General features: G+C 43.3%; 1 protein-coding gene across 1 annotated transcript in view; it reads right to left on the bottom strand.

Moving 5' to 3' along the window:
- LOC147732854 (nicotinamide N-methyltransferase-like) overlaps positions 1-19,699 on the bottom strand; it is a 54,230-nt gene that overhangs the window by 8,240 nt on the left and 26,291 nt on the right. The window lies entirely within an intron of this gene.

Here is a 19,699-nt window from a genome sequence, read left to right as displayed (position 1 = left end):
TCCCCTGTACATCTTTCCCAATCTCGAGCGGACTATCTGTTCCTTTCTAAATCTCCTGAACAACACATTACTAACTCAAGTATGGGATCCAAATTAATTTAGGATCACGCTCCAGTTATTTTGGACTTGGATCTTTTTCCACCTACACAAGAAGATAGAAGATGGAGATTTATTAATTCCCTCTTATTGGATCCCAACTTAATTCAAAGTTTTGAATCTTTTGCCAATACTTTCTTTTTTGAAAATGGGAACTCAACAATTTCTTTTCAGGTTATATGGGACACTTTTAAAGCTGCCTCCAGAGACTTCATCATCTCTTTTGTGTCTTATTAAAGGAAAGCATCTTTCAATCAATTAAACACACTTACAGTTCGCATTATACAACTAGGAAAAATCTTATTATCAAGGTAATTTTAAAACTTGTTTAGAGGAGCTTATCAAATACAAATTCACCTTTAATAGGTCATCTACAGAAAATGTGAATCTGTTTTTACTTAAATCCTCCGCCAAATACTAAAGTGGTCAAAAGAAAACTGGGAAACTGCTAGCAAATTATCTCAAAATTAAAAATGAACACACTAAGATTGAATCTATCCTCACCTCTTCTAATAATGCGGTTTACAAAAATAAAGACATTTTAAAGAAAGTTACAAAATGTTTAAAGAATTTTTACACTCTGAAATTTCCCATTCATTTTTCATCACTAGATGATGATATTCAAATTCAGGACATTTCAAATGCTATGCTCGCTATTAAATGAAGTAAAGCACCAGGCCCTGATGGATTTAATATAGAATTCTTTTTGCATTTCTCTAAACTCCTCCTTCCCAAATTACATAAACTCTTTCTCTCCTTTATTTCTTTTCACAGTTCTAGTGGTTCTTTTCAAGTTGACTTCATATGTCTTATCCTTAAAGACAATAAAGATCATGCATTATGTAAAAACTAAAGGCCCAGTTCTTTAATTAATGCAGACTATAAAATGTTGTCAACAATCTAGCTCTTCATTTAGAACCCTATTACCTAATTTGATTGCTCATGAATAATGAAGCTGTATTAAGGGCAGACATATCTCTGACAATCCTCGCCTATTTTTTAACGTCCTTAGCAAATCTACTTCTTATAAGCATTCTCTAGCCGCTATCTCTTTAGGCAAAGATAAGGTTTTTGATCGAGTTAGCTGGTCTTTTATCTTTTTTCTCTATCCTGGTTTGATTAAGGCCCTCCTTTTAATAATTATGTCTGTTGTATTCCTTTCCTACATCTGCTATTTTAGTTAATGGCCTTCTCTCACCATCTTTTTCCCTATATTGGGGTGTTCAACAAGGATTTCCTCTTTCTCCATTTCTCTTTCTCTCTTTCTTCTTGCTCTCGAACCCTTTCTGATTAAGATTAGTTTAAGTGGCCAAATTAAAAGTTTTCTTTATGGTGACAATCAGTTTACACTTTCTGCTTATGCCAATGACATTTTATTATGTATGTCCCATCTACAAACTGTGTTACCAATCTTCTAAACAGAGATGGAACTTTTTGCATCAGTACAGACAAGTGTGAAAGTTTTCCATTAAAAAAGTGATGCTTTCATGCTAATTTTGCCTTTTCTCAATTCCATTGAAGCCCAGCTAAAGTAAAATAGCTTGGTTTATGGTTTACAGCATCTATTGAAGAAACTGTTTATCTTAACTTTGATTAATTGCATTCCACATTGAACTCACTTACGTCCCGATGGAATCCTCTACTTTTGTCTTGGTGGGGTCACCTAGACACTATAAAGATGATGATGGTACCTATAATACGTTTTTCATATCTCTAACATTCCTGTAAATATTCCTAATTTTCAATATAAGTTACTCTATTTGAACGTGTCTAAAACCCTGTGGAATAATAGAAAAGCTTTTATGTCTATTCATAAATTTAAAAGTCCCAAATATTTAGGGAGAGTAACATTTCCAGACGTTCATTCCTATCATACAGCTTTTTCCCTCAAACAAACTTCTGTGTTGCTACAGGAAGATGACGTGTTCAACCTACCCTTGTGGACTGCTATTGAAAAATTAATATTTATCCATTTCAGCCCTGCTGTTGTTTGTTAGCCCTCTGTTGGGGGCCCAAGCTAAGAGAAGGTCGGAGACCCCGATCGGGAGTCAGGGAGTGCAGGTCTACAGTCCCCAGCATCCCCTGAAGCATCCAGCGTAGCCGCCAACATTCCCCTTGCACCAGGAAGCACCTTCAAAGGCTCCCAGGGGCTCCCACAGTGCAGGATGCGCGGGCGTGCAGGGGCAAACCCAGGGCTAAGTACAGCCACTCAGCGCCCGTCAGAGGCCAGAGGAATCTGGGCTGGGCCACCTCTCTTGGTTCCTCGTTATTGGCACTGATATTTGCTCTTGGGACCTCTATTTGTCTAAAATATAATTGCAGGAAAGACACACAAATGTAAATCATTTAATATTTTATTGCATTTTAAAAGTACATCTACAATGGGGAAACGGAAGCCTAGAGCAACATCAAAAATAACAGACACAATATTGCATGGTTTCTTACAAAAAGTGGTAGGTCTTTTGACTAAGGAGAATAAAATAGCTGAAAACAGACATTCTTTTGCTCCCTGCTCAATCCCATCTGCCAAAAATGACTCTCAAATTACCACCTCGGAAACTGCAGTAGAGTAAAGGCCACAACCTCCTTTATTTCCCATCATACCTATTTCAAGTCATGGTGTTTTGCGTGCCTCAAATGAAGAAACTAACCCGTCCACCGGTCTTGTGGAGAAACTTTCTGTAACTCAAGCAGAAAAAGGAGGGAAAAGAAAATGAGTGGATGGGGCAGGAGTCGATTACAGAATAAGGGGTTGATCCCCAAGGGGGAAAAGAAACCCATCTCCGTTGGAAATACTTCAAGGATTTGGTTGGGGGGAGGGAGAGCAAATGTACTTATTTATGTATTTATTTATTTAAGAAGTTTTCTACAGCGCTGGCCAGACCCCAGGGTATCGGAGTGCTTTACAGTAGGTACAGCACAAATAATCATCAGACACAAAATAGAGGGCAGACATATCCACAGAGGAGTGCAAAAATAAAAGAGCAACACATTGTAGTGTATGACATTTTGTCTTCAAGGATCTTCAGAGTCTTGGAGCTGGAGCGGAGCTCGATGATTGTTAATTGCTCCTCATTATCCACTTCCTTGGGAGCGGTTAAGGAACAGGGTTTTGAGTTGGCTTTTGAATTCTACAAAAGAGAGAATGGTTCTGATATGAGGGGGAATGGAATTCCAAATTTTGGGGGCGTTTCCGGTGAAAGATCGATCAGCAGTTTTTTTCTATCTGGTCTTAGGTGGGATGAGTAGAAGGGAGTTTGAGCTTCTTAGGTTCCTGGACTGACCAGCTTTTATGAGTTTTTTTGCCAGGTACTCAGGTTTGCCGGTGTGAAGGGCTTTGTGGGTGAGGCAGGCTGTTCTGAAGCTAATCCGCATTTCCGCTGGGAGCCACTTGAGTTCATTGAGTGCGAGGGAGATATGATCATATTTCTTGATACCGGTGATCATTCTGGCAGCCGCATGTAGCGTTGTATTGATGGGAGCCAGGTGTGATTTTGGAATTCCTGAGAGGGTTGCGTTCCCATAGTCCAGTCTTGACAGAACCAGAGATTGGGTGGCCTGTTTGAGATCTTTGGACGGAATGTAGGATTTTAATTTGTTCAGTAGTCTGAGGTTAAGGAATGCACTTTTGGCTAAATACTTAATGTGTCTCGTCATCTTCAGTTTTGGATCTAGAGTGATGCCTAGGGATTTGACAGAGTCCTCTAGAATAAGGTGCCCATTAAGTGCATTGATGGCCTTTAGCCACTCGGCAATTTGTGGATTGTCTTCCTTATTTGAGATGAGGAGTGTCTCAGTTTTATCAGGGTTAAGTTTCAGGTGGTTGCTTGTCAGCCAACGTTGGACATCTGTCAAGACATCATTAAGTCTTTGTATGTCTTTGAGAGAGGTCATTTCCGGATAGATCTGGGTATCGTCAGCGTAGAGATGGAAGTGAATGTTGGCTTTTCTGAGTAGTTTGGAAAGAGGTTCCATGTAGATATTAAAGAGATGCGGTGAAAGCACCGAGCCTTGAGGGACTCCCCTGTTGACTTGCTGGAGGTCGGAAGTGAAGTTTTTTATTTAAATTTTTTGTGTGCTGTTGTGGAGAAAGGAAGAAAACCATTTGAGGACTACCTCGCCAAGGCCAGCTCTTTCTTGGAGTGTTAATCTTGAATATTAATGTTGATGACAAAGTAGATAAACTTGGTAAAATTGTACAATAGGCCTTACTGCTATTTGCCAATCTCCCTTATTGATGACACAGCAAAATTGATGGGAATGGTTGTCCTCGCTAGATTAGAAACCTGGGTGACAGACACATGGGTGATTGCAAGATCACAGTATGGCTTCAGGAGGGGCATGGGTACTGTCAAACACATCTGTAAGCATTAGATATGGTGCTAAAGGTAAAAAAAACTAGACCTATCGCATCGACAGAGGGTGTCCAGAAGGGATGCACCGTAGCTCCTTTTCTTTTTTTTATTTACACCAATGGTCTTGAAGCTTTCCTGTCAGAAAAAGATCTTGACTGTCCACCCATTGGGTTCACCTGGGTCCTGCTTCTTTCCTAAGTGGATGATACTGTCCTAATGGCCCTAACAGCAAATGAATGGCCTTCAAAAATCTCTTGATGCATTTTCTGATTTTATGTTATCACTGGATCTAAAGGTTAATTTTATGAAATCTTGTTATAGTTTGTGGGCCTAAAATTACTAAAACTAGAAACTATGTCATTGGCCCAAAGAGGATTGATAAAATGAATAATTTTAATTATTTAGGGAACATGTATATTAAAAAGCTGAAATGGGGTCCGCTTGTCACCACGAGGATGGACAACTCAGGTAGGGTGGTTGAGGGACTTTTCCGTTTTGCATCCAAACTAGGGCACAAACCGGTGATCGAACTGAATACACTTTATAAAGCCAAATGAGTTACTGATGGTTCCAAATAGTGCCCCCACAAGCTTTTGTCATTATGAGGTGGGGGTTGACTTTGTAGAAGATTGTATAAACATTGCCATTTACTTTAATGGGCCAAAATTTGGTTATCGGAAGAGTTGGCATTCACCAGAGAGATTATTAACGATTGCCTTAACCTTGATGGTGTATTAACTATTCCCTGGCTATGATGTGTCAGGGATAACTTTCACAAGTTAGGCCTGGGACATTATTTTGATTGCCCAATCAGTATCCATGAGAATGCAAAAAGGATCATAAAAGAGGTGCATTCTGCAAGGGCAAGCACCTGCTGCTCTCATCCTGAGGTACCAGGCCCTCTTTGTTTATTCTCATACCTAGAGTATTCATGGGTCTACAATAAAGTTCTAAACACTATAAATTCTAGAAAACTAACACCACATTGTCTAGGCACCACAAATAGGGAAATATTCATTAAATTTCCGGATTCCCATCACTCACCAACTTGGTGACATGCTTCACACTAATTTGAGTACACAACAATCCTACAGATTGCATCTAGCAGATACAGGGAGGCTCGTATACTCTTGGAGACGTCATGAAGCCAACTAGCGTGTTCCTGAAATCCCAAGTCTATCTGAAAACCCGCGTCCAGAGGCATTAGTATCCCTCGCAACCAAATGAGTCAACCTTGCCGTGCAAAAGTATGCGGCCTCACCTGTCCGTTGGTACCTCTTGACGGTCATCCGGGCCGTCAGGGAGGTACCGGCCGGGTGGCGATCACATTCATTTAAGCAAGTAGCCGATTCATAACTTCCTGGACGCCGCAGTCATCAACGTTATGACATCACCCCCTTATGTCGCAAGACTCATGGGAAGTGTAGTCCTCTCGAGCAATTTTTCACCAAGCTTTATTGAATCCTTACTCTTCATTCCTTAAACCGACCTGCGTCAGTGTGATATCTAGTTTAAAATGCGCAATAATGCCAAATTTCGATTCCATTGTGATTTAACTAATCATTACTGATAGTAAATAAAGCGTACAAGCGGTGCCAAGCTTCAATTCATTCATGATGTGACTGATCATCGCAAATGCCTATATTCAGGTAATCACACTAATGAAGTTGTTAGCCACAAATAACATTGGCCTTGTAAAAACTAGACAGGTTTAGTGATCAAAATTGTGGGGGTTGTGATTGGCCAACTATGTGTACAATATCAATTAATACTGTGTGACCTAGCTTTCGAGTCATGCGAAATGTTGTTCCCTGGGGAGTGTTTAGCTGATTTTAGTTGCAACCTCACCACTTCATTGGTAGACAGTCCTAGCGAGATAAGATATGTAGTTTGATATGCTTGGTAGTACCGAGCTCATGAATTCTTAGTATGATGCAACTGATCATCGCTGGTCATGAGAGAAGTCTACATATAGGGATTCACAAAGAAGTGGTATAATGCAGCAAAAGCTGCTGATCCTATTAGAACCACACAACTTCATTGACCAGGACATAAGAGTTAGTGAGTGGCCAATGAGTGGGAGTCAGATTGCCAGAAGCAGTTTGTGCAACTAGGGTATAGACGCTTATCACAGCATTACCCAAGGTATGGCGTCATTTAAACCCATTTTGTCGCTCTTTAGTTTGAACACTCACTTCTGTTCTCTGAGCAGGAGAAATTTTGATATGTCAGTCACGTGTTCTGGAATATATGGTTGTTCTAAAACCGTCCATGTGAAGTCTACTGGTCGATGATTGACTTCTAAGAAATGGCTTGTTAGTCTTGTGGCTTGTTTTTTGCACCTCACAGTGCTTCTATGTTCTATAATTCTCAGTTTTACCTTGCGGGTTGTCATCCCCACATAGTTTAACTTGCAGGGGCACGTAATAAAATATACAACCTTCTCACTATTACAGTTCATGAATTTCTTCTGCATCCATGGTTTTCCTGTGCCAATTTCAACCGATTTGGATTTCTGACTTTGGGTACAAACCCCACAAGAGCCACAGGGGTAATGTCCTTGAACAGCGAGGAGGCCCCACAGCGTGTCCATCGTCTGAACTTTACTAGTCCTCGGTCTAGTGTGCACAAGCAGTGGTAGTGGTCACGCAGATTGGTGCTCCTTTTGAAAGAAAATAGTGGCTCAGGTATATGCTCATTTCCGATGTTTAATATTTTCCAATGCTTCCGCACACTCTTCTTTATTTCATTTGACACTGTGCTGAAAGTGTTAACAAAAGTTAATATCAACAGTTCTCCTTTGGGTTCTGGCGGATCCAACAGGGCCTCTCTGTTGTTATTAGTTGCTCGTTTTGTAGAGCGCCTGACCAACTTGGGAGGATATTTCCTTGCACTTAACTGTGATGTTAAAGTTTTTTGTGTATTTTTGTAAACTCTCTTTGGTGGAACAGTTTCTGCGAATCCGCAGAAACTGACCATAAAGGAGATTATCCTTCAAGGAATAAGGATGATGAATATCATAACTCAATAATGAGTTCCTTGCCAATGGTTTTGTGTACAATTCTGTTTCCAACCCTGTGGGGGTGGCTACAATCAACAGATCAAGAAATGACAACTTTTGTTTGCTGTAAATTTAAAAAAATTGTTTCTGCCATTCAGCCAGGTAGGGAAGCCATCAATTGCTGCTATTTCTCCGTTCAACGCTTTATTTACTATCAGAAATGATTAGTTAAATCACAATGGAATTGAAGTTTGGCATTATTGTGCATTTTAAACTAGATATCTCACTGACGCAGGTCGGTTTTAGGAATTTAGGGCTAGATGCATCAAGGGTTTTTGCATTCGCAAACGGTGCGAATCGCAAATTTCGGCCGTTTGTGAGTGCAAATCCCGTTTTTGGTATGCATGAAGCATTTTGCTATTTTCCCAATTTAAGAAATCGCAATTTTATTGCGATTTCTTAAATTGCAATTGCATTTAAGAAATCGCAATTTTGCGATTTATTAAATGCAATGCATGATTACTTTGGAATTGCGAATTCGCAATTTGGAAGGGGTAAATTAGCATGAAGTTCAACTTCATGCTAATTTACAGAAAACTTTCAAACATGCACTAGTTGCATATTTGAAAGTTTTCATTTACACACACATATGTCCTTGGGTCATGTGTGTGTGTAATTTGCACTTACAGTCAATTTCAGGGGCGCAGGACGGGGTTCTTTGAACCCCCCTGCACCCTTGAAATTGCATTCGCATTTTGCGAATCGCAATTTGAAATTCGCAAAATGTGAATGCCTTCCCATTGATTCCTATGGGCCTTTTGGCCCATAGGAATCCTTTTGGCCCATAGGAATCAATGGGAAGGGTTTTCCTTAATTGCGATTCGCAAATTGTAAATCGTAATTAAGGAAAAATACCGAATCGCTATAAAATTTGCGATTTTTTGATGCATAGCATTTTGCGATTTCTTAATTGCGATTCCTTAATTTTCGCAATTAAGAAATCGCAAAATGTTACAATGATGCATCTAGGCCAAAGTGTACTGTTTGAATAAAGCTTGGCGAAAAATCACTCGAGAGAACTACACTTCCCATGAGTCTTGCGACATAAGGCGGTGATGTCATAACGTTGACGACCGCGGCGTCCAGGAAGTTGTGAATTGGATACTTGCTGAAATGGATGTGATCGCCACCCGGCCGGTACCTCCCTGACGGCCCGGATGACCGTCAAGAGGTACCAACGGACAGGTGAGGACACATACTTTTGCGCAGCATGGTTGGCTCAATTGGTTGCCTCTAGGCGCGGGTTTTCAAATAGACACAGGTTTTCAGAAACACGCTAGTTGGCTTCATGACATCTCCAAGAGTATACAAGCCTCCCTGTATCTGCGAGATGCAATCTGTAGAATTGTTGTGCACTCAAATTAGTGGCGAGGTTGTCTCTGTTACAAAGAATGACACTACCTCTTAATGTTGCCTGTTGCATATAGTTGTTCTTGAGAGTGTGTTAGCTGTTTGGCAATCGTTTTTGAGATGCCATAATCTGTTTGCTAAAGCACTTAAGTCGCTGAGTGGCAGTCAATTTGGTAACCATTATAATACTCTTTGGTAACACACATATGTTTTCTTGGGGTCCAATAAGACCATTGAGTACTCAAATTAGCGGCGAGTTTGCCACTGTTACAATGACTGACACTGCCTCTTTATGTCACTTGTTGCAGTTAGTTGTTCTTGAGAGCATGGTAGTCGTTTGGCAATGGTTTTTTAGATGCCACAGCCTGGTTGCCAGAGTACTCAAATGGCGGAGTGGCAGTCAATGTAGTAGCCAATATAATACTCTTTGCTAACACACTCATGTGTTTTATTTAGGTCCTTGGTAAGATCATTGAGGCTCTTTAATCTGCTGTTGTTTAACCAAACAACTTAGCAGAATTTGTGCTTGAGTAAAAGCGAGGATGATAGGGCAGTAAACTGCACATAATGTTGGTGCAGCAACGAGACCTCTAAGAGCTAAATATTCGGCTGAAAGAAGGATGACTAGCTTAGACAAGCTGGTTTTGGCAAGGGGCGACCTTTCGGTCCCCCCGAACGTATGGCGGAGTACCACGATCCCCCCGGGAAGCCATCTTGGGCGGGAGGCGAGTCTCGGCTGGTATGCCCAAAGCGGCGTAGCCGGGGCGCGCCTTTTCTCGCCCTAGAGTGGGTTGGCCTAGACACTGACGCGGCCGGCCACGCCCTTGGGGCGGGCAGGGGCGGGTTCACGCCCGCCCTGAAGACGGATAAAAGGAGCAACAAGCCAAGAAAGCATCCTCTTGTTCCTGTGCTCTGAAGCTGCACCTCCTCGCTGCACGTGAGCTCGAGACGGAACGAAGAGCCAATTTTGAGCGTTATAATCGTTCTTGTTTGTTTTCCAGATACTCTGTTGGAGAATGCCGAAGAAGGCGGGAAAGCGAATGACTACCGACCAGATGCTGCGCGTTCTCATGAAGGAGGTGACCGACCTAAAGAGGCGAATGGCGGACAAGGATGAGGAAGGGGGGCCGAAACGTCCTTTGGCGGGAGAAGCCCCGGGAGGAAAAGGCAAGAGGCCCAGGAGGGGAGCAGCTGGGGGAGGCATCCCGGATCCCAGTACACCGCTCGAAGCACCCACTCCCGTGCCGGAAGAAGGGAATCCGATTCCCGTTGTGGTCACCCCCGTGTCCGGGGAAGATATGCCGCCCGAGCTGGCAGCACAATTAGCAGCGTGGTTGGGGAAAGGTAGCGAGGATGCCACGGCTGTCGACGCGCAGGTGTTGATGAAGCAACTGCGTGAAACACGTGAAGCAGCGAGGGTATCCACGCCGGCTGCGCCAGTGGAGAATCCACAGGGGACCGTTTCAGTCGCAGGGACAGCGTCCGGTGCAGGTAAGCGGCCATTGCCGATTGCGAGGGATGAGTCGGCACCCTCTCGAAGGGAAAGGTTAGGTCAGCATGTCCCTCTAGCTATTAAAGAGAAGATTTGGGCAGGAGAGTATATAAACATCTTCTCGTTGCTTACTGATCATTATGAGATGGAGCATGTTAAGGGCCAGAAGGACCTCATGCAGCCGAGTGTCTGGCGCGCAAAGATGGCCGCCTTTAAGGTAAATGAAAACATTGGTAATTGGGGCAAAGCGTGGGGGGTTTTTACATCCATCTTGGGTGAACGTAGGCCCGAATTGCTACCCGAATTGCCGATTTATCAGTCACGGATCATGGGGTACTCCGTATCACACGAGGGTAATCATTGGTTTTGCTATGATAATATTTTCAGAAAATCAAAAGAACATGATAAAAGTTTAACTTGGGATTGTTATGATTCTGTGTCCTGGTCCAAAATGGAGGAGACTGGTATGTTGAAATTGCCATTGATAGGAAGTAATGTTGGCGAATCCTCCCGCCAATATGCGGGGACGCCCTTTCGATCAGGTACAAGTACCGACAATCACTCGAGGCCTGCCGGCAACGCAGGTAAAAGGGGGGTGTGTTGGAACTTTAACAGGGGTAAATGTACTAGGCCCCAGGGGTCATGCAAATTTAGACACGAATGTAGCGGGTGTGGGCAATCATCCCATCCTGAGTCCACGTGCAGAGCCAAAACGGGTGATAACGGGGGTAGAGGAGGCGCCAAACAGGTCTAATATTGTCCGAGGGGCGCCTTTACCTACCCCGATTGATACCCTGGCAATGATTCCCTGGCTCAGCGAATACCCGGATCGTACTTCCGCTGGGGTGTTGCGGAACGGGTTTTCATATGGTTTCCGCATCCCAGTGGGGGACTTTCAGGGTGTAGCTAAATGTAAAAACCAGATGTCGGTCTTACAGCATACGACCGTAGTACAGGAAAAGATCCGGAAGGAGGTTACTCGAGGTCGAGTCGCTGGTCCGTTTAGTGTACCGCCAGTTGCTAACTTTGTTTGTTCCCCTTTAGGGGTGGTACCCAAGAAGGAACCGGGCGAGTTTCGGCTGATACATAATTTATCAGCCCCACGTGGTCTTTCCGTAAACGAAGCGATAGACCCGGAAGTGTGTTCGGTGCGGTACGCATCCTTCGATGAGGCCGTAGCCATTTTGAATCGCCTGGGGCCCGGTGCGCTGATGGCAAAATCTGATATCGAGTCAGCGTTCCGGCTGCTCCCGGTACATCCAGACGATCAGCGTCTCCTGGGTTTCATGTTTCAGGGTCATTATTACATGGATAGGTGTATGCCTATGGGGTGCTCTATATCTTGTGCTTATTTCGAGAAATTCAGTAGTTTCTTACAATGGGTCTTCACAAAGAAGACGGGTTTTCAACATGTGATGCATTATCTCGATGACTTTTTGTTCCTGGGGGCAGCCGGGGATCCGGAATGTGGGCAGGCTTTGGCTGCATTTTGTGCCTTAATGAATCAGTTTGGCGTGCCATTGGCACCAGGTAAGACTGTGGGTCCCTCGACTTGCCTCGAGTTTCTGGGGATCGAATTAGACTCCGGGGAAGGTTGTTTTCGTTTACCGGGTGACAAAGTATTAAGGTTCAGTTTTACCTTGCGGGTTGTCATCCCCACATAGTTTAACTTGCAGGGGCACGTAATAAAATATACAACCTTCTCACTATTACAGTTCATGAATTTCTTCTGCATCCATGGTTTTCCTGTGCCAATTTCAACCGATTTGGATTTCTGACTTTGGGTACAAACCCCACAAGAGCCACAGGGGTAATGTCCTTGAACAGCGAGGAGGCCCCACAGCGTGTCCATCGTCTGAACTTTACTAGTCCTCGGTCTAGTGTGCACAAGCAGTGGTAGTGGTCACGCAGATTGGTGCTCCTTTTGAAAGAAAATAGTGGCTCAGGTATATGCTCATTTCCGATGTTTAATATTTTCCAATGCTTCCGCACACTCTTCTTTATTTCATTTGACACTGTGCTGAAAGTGTTAACAAAAGTTAATATCAACAGTTCTCCTTTGGGTTCTGGCGGATCCAACAGGGCCTCTCTGTTGTTATTAGTTGCTCGTTTTGTAGAGCGCCTGACCAACTTGGGAGGATATTTCCTTGCACTTAACTGTGATGTTAAAGTTTTTTGTGTATTTTTGTAAACTCTCTTTGGTGGAACAGTTTCTGCGAATCCGCAGAAACTGACCATAAAGGAGATTATCCTTCAAGGAATAAGGATGATGAATATCATAACTCAATAATGAGTTCCTTGCCAATGGTTTTGTGTACAATTCTGTTTCCAACCCTGTGGGGGTGGCTACAATCAACAGATCAAGAAATGACAACTTTTGTTTGCTGTAAATTTAAAAAAATTGTTTCTGCCATTCAGCCAGGTAGGGAAGCCATCAATTGCTGCTATTTCTCCGTTCAACGCTTTATTTACTATCAGAAATGATTAGTTAAATCACAATGGAATTGAAGTTTGGCATTATTGTGCATTTTAAACTAGATATCTCACTGACGCAGGTCGGTTTTAGGAATTTAGGGCTAGATGCATCAAGGGTTTTTGCATTCGCAAACGGTGCGAATCGCAAATTTCGGCCGTTTGTGAGTGCAAATCCCGTTTTTGGTATGCATGAAGCATTTTGCTATTTTCCCAATTTAAGAAATCGCAATTTTATTGCGATTTCTTAAATTGCAATTGCATTTAAGAAATCGCAATTTTGCGATTTATTAAATGCAATGCATGATTACTTTGGAATTGCGAATTCGCAATTTGGAAGGGGTAAATTAGCATGAAGTTCAACTTCATGCTAATTTACAGAAAACTTTCAAACATGCACTAGTTGCATATTTGAAAGTTTTCATTTACACACACACATGTCCTTGGGTCATGTGTGTGTGTAAATTGCACTTACAGTCAATTTCAGGGGCGCAGGACGGGGTTCTTTGAACCCCCCTGCACCCTTGAAATTGCATTCGCATTTTGCGAATCGCAATTTGAAATTCGCAAAATGTGAATGCCTTCCCATTGATTCCTATGGGCCTTTTGGCCCATAGGAATCCTTTTGGCCCATAGGAATCAATGGGAAGGGTTTTCCTTAATTGCGATTCGCAAATTGTAAATCGTAATTAAGGAAAAATACCGAATCGCTATAAAATTTGCGATTTTTTGATGCATAGAATTTTGCGATTTCTTAATTGCGATTCCTTAATTTTCGCAATTAAGAAATCGCAAAATGTTACAATGATGCATCTAGGCCAAAGTGTACTGTTTGAATAAAGCTTGGCGAAAAATCACTCGAGAGAACTACACTTCCCATGAGTCTTGCGACATAAGGCGGTGATCCGGAATGTGGGCAGGCTTTGGCTGCATTTTGTGCCTTAATGAATCAGTTTGGCGTGCCATTGGCACCAGGTAAGACTGTGGGTCCCTCGACTTGCCTCGAGTTTCTGGGGATCGAATTAGACTCCGGGGAAGGTTGTTTTCGTTTACCGGGTGACAAAGTATTAAGGTTCAGGGCATCCCTGCAAATTTGTATCAGTGAGTCCAAGGTTAAGCTGCATCAATTACAGCAGTTGGTGGGACAGTTGAATTTTGCCCTAAGAGTTATACCAATGGCCCGCCCCTTTTCCCGCTCGATCGCTCAAGCCATGGTCGGCCTGAAGGAGGGTCATCATCGCACAAGGCTCTCGGCTGAGGTTCGCCAGGACATGCGCATTTGGTTGGCATTTCTGGCGGATTTCAATGGTCGAGTTGTCTGGAACAAACCGGCTGTGTCCTCTGAGGAGCTAGGGCTGTGGACAGATTCGGCAGGGAGCGTAGGTTTCGGTGCCATTTTCGGCACTCGATGGTCTGCTCAAAAATGGCCGACATGGTGGCATGACAGTGGACTGACAAGTAACATTGCTTTCCTGGAACTTTTCCCCATTCTGGTGGCCCTGAGAACGTGGCCAGAAGGGCTCAGAGATCACTCTGTGGTATTCTGGTCTGATAATATGACCGTGGTTGAGTGTATCAATAGCCAGGCAGCACGATGCAAATGGGTTTTGAGACTACTCAAGGAAATTGTATTACTGTGTATGCAATTGAATGTGCTATTTAAAGCAAGACATGTCCCGGGGGTGATAACCCAGGCGGCTGATGCCCTTTCTCGTTTTCGTATACAGGCCTTCTGGGGTTTTCTGCCCACAGCGGACCCGGAGCCGGCACCCTTTCCCGAAGCTCTCTGGTCTCTCGGTGCCCCGAACTTCGTAACCTCGTGGGAGAGAGTTTAGCACCCAGGACGAGGAAGGCATATGAAGGGGCGTTCCGTTCCTATTTGGCCTTTTTGGGGACTGTTAGAAGGGAGCTTTGGGGACAGGAGGAATGGGTAGTGGAATTTCTGATGTCTTTACATCGGGCGGGGAAATCGGTGGCTACGGCCCAGAGGCATCGGGCTGCCATTTCCTTTGTTGCTAGGGCTCATGGGATCCAGGACCCGACAGCGTCTTTCGTTGTACAAAAAGCGCTACGGGGGTGGCAACGCCTTGAGGGTCGCAGAGTAGATGAGAGGCGCCCGATAGGTTTGGATAGGTTGGCCCTGTTATTATCCAGACTCCCTGCAACATGTTCATCTCAGTTTGAGACAGTGTTCTTCCGAGCCGCTTTTACGCTGGCATTTCATGGTGCTATGCGGGTAAGCGAACTAGTGGCGAGGAACAAGCAGGATGTGACGGGAGGACTGTGCGAAGAGCACGTTCAGATCAGAGGGGAGACATTGACTGTCTCGTTTGTCAGGTCCAAGACCGATCAAAGTGGGAAGGGTGATTGCATAATCATACACAGGATTCCCGGGTCCTCCATGTGCCCGGTAAAGTGTTTAGAGGATTATTTAGCATGAAGGGTGGCATCATGGGGGGGGACCTTGTTGAGACACGCTGACGCCACCCCACTGACAAGGTTTCAGTTTCAGCGGGTGCTTGCGATGTCGATTACCGCTGCTGGCCTGAACCCGGGCGACTTTGGGACTCATTCCTTTCGGATAGGGGCTGCTACAGAGGCTACAGCCAGGGGTCTGAGTGTCGAACAAGTTAAACGTGTGGGGCGTTGGTCCTCCAGTTGTTATAAAAGGTATGTGCGGTTGCACATGTTGTGAAGCTGTAATGATGTACTCACGCTTCTTGTTTTTGTTTGGTTTTCAGTTGCGCAAGCCTACGAGGCGGGGCGGACTATGCAGCCGACCCAACACCGGGCCAGCGGTCAGACATCACCAGCTGTGAAAAAGGAGGTGTGGGTCGTGGGCCACTCATACGTGAGGCGTGCCGCGGACGTATTCAAGGCAGGTGACATGATTCACGTGGCTGGGGAATACGGGTACAGTGTGTCCTTCTACGGAAGAGGCGGTCTCTGTATTGACCAGTTTCGATCTTTTTTCGAGGGTTTGCTAGGGCGGACGAGGTCACCGCCGTCTGTAGTCATAGTACATCTTGGGGGCAATGATTTGGTCACCACTGGTAGACGACTTCTTCTTGAGGCGATGCTTTCCACTGTAAGTTGGTTAGCGAGGAGAGTTCCAGGGTGCACAATTGCATGGTCCCATATGATCCCACGAAAAGTGTGGCGGGGGGCCTTTTCTGTTTCTGCTTTGAATCATTCTGTAAGAAAAATTAATAACAAAGTGAGTAGGTTGTTCCGTTCCGATACACTGCATTCTATTTCGCATGGTTGTATTAATAATGACGGTATGTATTTGAGGGATGGTGTTCATTTGTCTCGGGTGGGGAATGAGTTACTCATAGGAGACTTCATAGCTTGGCTGAAGACGTTAAAACATGACCTTTAGGTAGGAGTGTTGTGGGGGGTCCGGATAGCCGGTCAACTATCCGGCCTGTGGCGATAAGGTCATGATCGGTGAGCACTAATTGGAAGATCCCTATGAGTGGGCGTCACCCATTACGGATGGGAGCGCTCGGGGGAGGTGGCCATTGGCCCCTCAACGGGGAGGCGGTCCCTTCTAAGGATGGGTCGCCGAGAGGAAAGGAAAGGCGGTCAAGGCCCCTTCCTGGGTAGGAGGGGTTACAGCCCCCTCCTGGGGAATTTCCCGGGGCCAGGACGTCTGCGACGGCAGATGTGGTAAGTTGTGTGGGGTTTGGGGGGGGGTCTACGCTACCTTCTAGATACCTCACACGAGTCCTCGTACGACCTTTAAGTGGCATCGAGTTTTTTGGGGCCCCCGTCAAGTCAAGGGAAATTGGTAGTTGCACTTGAGGTACGCCTCTGTGCGGTCGCCCCTCACAAGTGAGGGGGATATTTCTGGGTTAGGGATCTTGACACCGGTTACGACCTTGCCGTTGGCCCTTAAACGTTAGGATGTACAATTTCAAAATTTCAAGTAAATGTTTTGTAGGATGTTAGTTCGGCTAGGAGAACCTTTGTATTAGAGAATATGTTAAGGTTAGCCAAACATCGCAATGTGGTAATGAAATTGTACATGATATGAAACTGTTGATTTAATGTTTTAATTTTGTTTCATATTTTAATAAATACGGCCGGGAGGGTCACTCCCTCCCGTCTTCCAAAACTTCAGAACTGTTTCCGTTTTCCCATCCTTGGGGATTGTGTTGAGAGGGGGTGGCGGGTATCTCAGCCATATAACTCTGTGCGTGTGTATGTTTATGTATGGTGGTCGGAGCGTAATGACGGTTAACAGGATGTTAGGAGAGGTAGAACACCACAATACCCTGAGCCCATGCCAGGTGAGGTGAGGTAGTCTCCTCAAAAACTCTAGGTAAGAACAAGTGACTTACATCCATTGTTGGAGAACGATAGATGGCAATGCTATTGTCACTGTTTCAATAGTCTCAAGAACACTTTACTTTTTAGGTAATGAACACAAATGTGGCACACTTTTCTCCTTTCCTATTTTAGATACCTCCAGGCATATGAGTTTTGCTGAGGAAGAATTGTACACTCCACAACACAGGTGATTCGGTTGTATCATTACCAACCGCTTCAAGTGTACTTGTATTAGTTAATTTTCAAATATATTCTTTTCACTTTTTGCAGTAGCAATATTTTGTTGGGTCTTGACGAAGGCACAAGACAGATTGATGTCTGGGTGTGCCGAAACATGTTGGCCACTCTGTAATATCAGACAGCCATATGGTAAAACTGCCATTTGCACTGTTTTTAGCTTGACCTATGGGAGACAATAATAAATATAGGGTCTGTCGTAATTCAATTTTAACCTCACATATCACTGATGCACTGCACTTATTTCCCACACAGTCCACTGCTCTCATTGGGGTAGTTTAGATAGTTATCCTCTTTTACTCGTTGAATGAAAACATCCTCGGGCTCCCCAACCACTATGATGGGGTTGTAGCCCTTAGAGTCACTAAAGTGACTTCAAGAGGAGACCCAGATGATGAAGCATATCACCAAGTTGGTGAGTGACGGGAATCCGGAATTGTAATGAATATTTCCCGATTTGTTGCGCCTATACATTGTGGTGTTTGTTTTCTAGAATTTATAGTGTTTAGAACTTTATTGTTGTATGTGAATATTGTTAAATTGGGGCAAGGTATCCAGGCAGGTCTTAAAACATTGCCTCAGACCCTATCTTAATATATTTGTGTTTTGTTTTCCTCTTTGTTTATTCCCTGCTCCACAGCAATTTTATTTAACGTTCACCACAAATACCCATAAATGTTTTTATTTAACAAGATTCCTTTAATTGACCCTGCATTTTCTAGTGTCTTTCCCAAAACAAGCAGGGTGGGCGGAGAACATTTTTAGTCCTGATCTTAAAAGAAATGATGAGATGTTGTTATATTGACGGTTTTAATTAATTGCAGTCTTCGTCCACATTTGATATATGCACTGGGGTTTCCAATTTTATCAGAGTTGCAATTGCTATTAGGAAACGGTATTAGTAGTTGAAACCGAACCAGATTAACTTGAATTATCACTATAATTTTTAAGTGTGTAGTTCAAGATCTTAAGGATTGTATCCTTTTTATCCTATTTTAATCCTTTTTTTAATAATTGAAATGTATGAATTGCTTCCCATTTTTTTCTAAAATAGGTCATGGGAATTATAAACTGTACTGTTGATTTTAAGTACTTTTATAGTTTTCTTTTTGAAACTGAATAAAGTTACCTTGACTTGACTTGACGTTCCCTTTTAAAGATTGTATAACGCTTACAAATAGACCCTATCTTTATCTTTTACTATCCCTAATAACTCTTGAAAAATTCAACAACCTATTACCACTTTTTATCAAGAACCTAAAGAACAATTTTTGCAATCGTCTATTTGGTACAATAAATCCTTCAAGATTAATAATACATTAATCTTCTGGAAAGCTTGGCGTGCTAGAGGTCTTTGATGGGTTTATCAACTTTTCCATGATACTAAAAGATTTCTTTTTCATCTGCTCAAGAGCGTTTCTCTTTACCTAATTTCTATGTATCTCAATATTCTTCTTTAATTTCTTTAATTCAATCGGCCTATGATCAGCCTTTGTTGGTCCGTACTTCTACATCTTCCAGCCATAATATATGTTCACTTCTAAGTACTTCTCCCTCTGCATCTCAACTATATAAACATATAACTTCCCCTATGGATACTCAAGTCAAAACAAATGTGGAGCTTTCTAGGGAATTTGATTTCCAGACCTCCTTTTCTATTTCTGTTTGGAATAATATCTGAACTGAGATAAAGAAAGCTTCTAGAGCAGCTAATACTGCTCAATCTTTGTTATTTCATCTTTAATAGGCTCTTGTACACTCCTCTTTCCGTACACTAGATAAACTCTACTCTCCCCTCTACCTGTTGGACATGTAATACTGTTTCCAGCAGATTTGAAACATGTGTTGTTTGAATATTCTCATGCCTACAACTTTTGGTTGCAGGTTCGGCAACAAATCAATAATATTGTTTCACACACAAAAACCCTTTCATTTTATTTATCTATTCCTTGGTAGTGTTTCTGAAGATTGGGCTGCACAATCGAATAATTTCCACATAATTGATCAACTCCGGGCAGTTGTCTTTCAACAGATTACTAAGGCCTGGAAAGATGGTACAACAAGGCCTTTTACAGGCTTGGCTGTATGGTGTCTGTTACAAATAAGGACTAGACAGAGTGTTTGTTACTCCAGTGTCCCTCGCTATCAAGCGTTATCTTTTATGTTTACCCATCACAATTTTTTTAGACATGTCTGCAGTCAAAACAGGTCTTCATACACCCCGGAATGAAGACGTACCTATACCCGCATGAATTGTGTTTTGTATGGAATTTATGATATTTAGCAATTGCCTTTCCATTT

Source organism: Lissotriton vulgaris, chromosome 2_1 (genome assembly GCF_964263255.1).
Source record: "Lissotriton vulgaris chromosome 2_1, aLisVul1.2, whole genome shotgun sequence".
NCBI classification, from domain to species: Eukaryota; Metazoa; Chordata; class Amphibia; order Caudata; family Salamandridae; genus Lissotriton; species Lissotriton vulgaris.
The sequence above is the reverse complement of the archived record's forward strand: the minus strand, read 5'-3'. Positions and strand labels throughout refer to the sequence as shown.